The sequence below is a fragment of the Solanum verrucosum genome, unplaced genomic scaffold (genome assembly GCF_900185275.1).
Source record: "Solanum verrucosum unplaced genomic scaffold, falcon-dt-bn FXZP01000022.1, whole genome shotgun sequence".
NCBI classification, from domain to species: domain Eukaryota; kingdom Viridiplantae; phylum Streptophyta; class Magnoliopsida; order Solanales; family Solanaceae; genus Solanum; species Solanum verrucosum.
The window spans coordinates 1,543,197-1,546,490 of NW_026020086.1; the positions used below are offsets into that span (position 1 = coordinate 1,543,197).

The window sequence follows — 3,294 nt, forward strand, 5'->3', positions numbered from 1 at the left end:
ACCTCTTCTGTTTCTCTTGCTAATCCTAGTGAAAATGATTTAACTACTACATTGACTCGCACAAATTTTAATTAATCACCTTATTGTAATTTTAGATATATTAGAAGCTTAGACTTGGTAATGGCAGGATTTGTGTTGAGTGAGTCTCAGAGTATTATTGCTCTTGATCTCTTTTACCACTAAGAGAATCAGAAGCTTGAATTAATAAAAATACAAAAGAGCATGTGAAGATTAGGAGAAAAGTGTGTTTGATTAGGTGGTTGAATGACTGGAATTCAGATGTAAACAGAGTTTTGGCCGAGGTTTTGAAGCTTGGGCAAAATGGACAACATTGATCAAAAGGAAGAAGTGGTTGTCCACTTTGCCCAAGCTTCAAGACCTCTGCCAAAACTCTGTTTACAATCAACTGAATTCCAGACATTCAACTACCGAATCAAAATACACTTCTCCTAATCTTCAGATGCTCTTCTGCATTATTAGTTCGAGCCTTCTGATTCTCCAACTGGTCAAGAGATCAAGAACAATAATATTATGAGTCTCACTCAACATAAATCTTCCCGTTACCAAGTCTGGGCTTCTAATTATATCTCTAATATATCTAAACTTCCAGTAAGGTGATTCATTGAAATTTGTGAAAGTCGATTTAGTAGTTGAATCCTTTTCACCAGCATCAACAAGAGAACACAGAAGAGGTGAGTCCAACAACTCTTCATCACCTTCTACCAAATGGGTCCTCATGTAGGTTTTTCAATTCATGATTTCGTGAGATCCATCAGACAAATGATACTTGCTCCTTAATCATAAGTTTCATCAATCAAGATTAATTAATATTTTTTTAAGGAAAAAATGGAAGTATACTGATATCATCACAATCTGAAATGGCAGAGAAAAAAAGGAATGAAACTAAATATCAGTATTGTTACCATCAGTAGTTAAACTTCTATAGATATCTAAGAGTTGTAACCAGTGTTTTAAAAACGTTTTTTGGGCGAGTCTCAGGGGGGTGTACCAAAAATGCTAGGGCGCAAATTGATAAGTCCTAGAATTTGGGGTAAGCACTAAGCATAAAACCATAAGTTTTGGGCGTAAAAACGTATGCCCTGAGTGTTTTTAATTATTTTTCTTTTTTTTTTTTGCTTTAAATCATTTTTTTTTATTATTGGTGTAGTGATATTTCTCAAATAGTAATTATAATACTTTTTTTTCTTCATTATTGCTTATTAATATCTATCTCAAATAAAAATCATAATAATTTTTCTATATATTATAGGTTATTTATAAAAATTACTTGTAAAATATTGAAAGTTTAATTTTACTTTTGCTTATTTTCTTAGTAATAAAATTATAAAATTGAATATACATCAGACTATGCCGTAGATTCATGGGACTTACTCCTATGTCTCGGGGCTTACGTCTCGCCTCATGCCCCGCCCTTTAAAACACTGGTTGTAACTGCCTCCTGAGATAGAAGGTTCCAAACTTAAGTCCAGATTAGAATAAAGGAGACTAAATTCTCTTTCACATGTAATGCTACTGACAGTTTTAGAATTTTCTATCCTATTTAGATCCTGAAATTGATGCAGATAAGATCAGTCCAGTACATCATATTGTTTTTTACCTTTCTAAGAAATGCAGTACAACTATAATACAAAAATAGCAATTCAACCATTGCAGTGATGCCTCAATCCTGAATTAGTTGGGTTTTGCATATAAATTCTCAACCTCAATTTTATTCCATCTTCACCAAAAAAAATTCCAAACTACATAATTTGTACAATGAAAGAAACTAGAGATATTGGTTGTTTTCAATATCGATTGTGGTTTTCGTTCCATTCCACCATCATGAAAAATCTACCAACCACGTAGATATGGATAATCGAGTTCACCAAAAACATAAGAAAATGAAAAGAAATCACTTGATACTTTTCCTCTTGGAAGATATTGAACTTAATCACTGGTGATTTATATCAATAAATAAAGAAAATCCATCGACGAATCAAAAAAATAATCAAAAACTTTGTTTCCATGGCCTTCATTTTATCCCACACTGCCTAGAAAGAGAGATTTAATTTAACAAGTGACATATAAAATATCCCGGCATAACACATGGGAAATCATACCTTTCTCGGCCTTTTGGCTAAGATCAAGTGTAGTATCTGTTCTTATCAGTTTAATATCTGATATGTGAGTCATTGATTCACGAGATTTTAACTCTATTTTTTAAGGGGAGGTTCACCACGGTAGCTTGCTATCGGGACCTTCAAGAGTCGCCCTGGTGTTGCACTACTGCCTTGGCCTGGCTCACCCCACCAATTCTAGTTCTAAAAACCTTTTTTTTTTCATAACAGTACACAATTTGTCCCTTCTAATTTGTAATATTAGTTCTTTTCTTTCAGTAAATTGTACTGTGCTACTCCTAAAGATAAATGGTGAACCTTATATGGTTTTGTCGTCTAATATCAGACACAAGGTGAGCACCCAAAGTTCTCACTGACTGCACAATTTATCCTCACAGCACTCAGATAATGCACCAGCCGGGAATTGAACCAAGGACTGTACAGTGGCAGGGTACTATTCTACCACTAGACCACTGGTGCTTGATGTTATAAAAATACCATTTTATCTACATAGTCGCAAAGTACCACCTCTAATGTAAGATCAAGTGTAGTATTTGTTCATATCAGTATATTACATTATATTGACTCTATTTTTTAGGGGATGTCCATACGGTAGGTTGCTATTGGGATTCAGGACCTTCAAGCGTCCTCTGGCATTGCACTATTGTCTTGGCTTGACGCACCCCCACTAAATTTAGTTGTGAAAGCTTACTTTACATTCTCACTTATCAATTTTTTGGGAATTATAAAAGGTCATTCTCAGTATCAAAAGATTCAATTTGTGTTATGAATCGACAAATCTTTAAATATTCGTGAAAAATAATTTGTGTTTCTTATTAGTTTTCAATATTGTTCACAACAGAGGAATATGAGGGGAAGGTCCATCACGGTAGCTTGCTATCAGGACCTTTAAACATCGCCTAGGTGTTGCACTACTACCAAGGGCGGATCTAGGATTTGGAGGTCGTGGGTGCCACAACGTTCAAGTAAGATAAAAGGATCGGTTACTTTAATTTGGGTTACAATTCAGGTTACTGATATTTTTTATTTTTATAAACAAATCGATCAAATATGCATGTTAGTAATATTTTCTTTTAGATATTTTGAGATTAGAGATAACTAAACAATTCAATTTTTTTCCCTTTTTGGAATTAGATGTCTTAACGATTAAAGTCGT

At 33.9% G+C, this 3,294-nt stretch overlaps 1 non-coding gene and 1 pseudogene across 1 annotated transcript; both read left to right on the forward strand.

Annotated features, from left to right (window-relative positions):
- The first annotated feature begins 2,116 nt into the window (after positions 1 to 2,116).
- On the forward strand, positions 2,117 to 2,310 carry LOC125824715 (U2 spliceosomal RNA). The gene has a single exon (XR_007442795.1). It is a non-coding gene; the product is annotated as a U2 spliceosomal RNA (small nuclear RNA).
- A 330-nt stretch (positions 2,311 to 2,640) lies between these two features.
- On the forward strand, positions 2,641 to 2,805 carry LOC125824735 (U2 spliceosomal RNA; annotated as a pseudogene).
- The last annotated feature ends 489 nt before the right edge of the window (positions 2,806 to 3,294 follow it).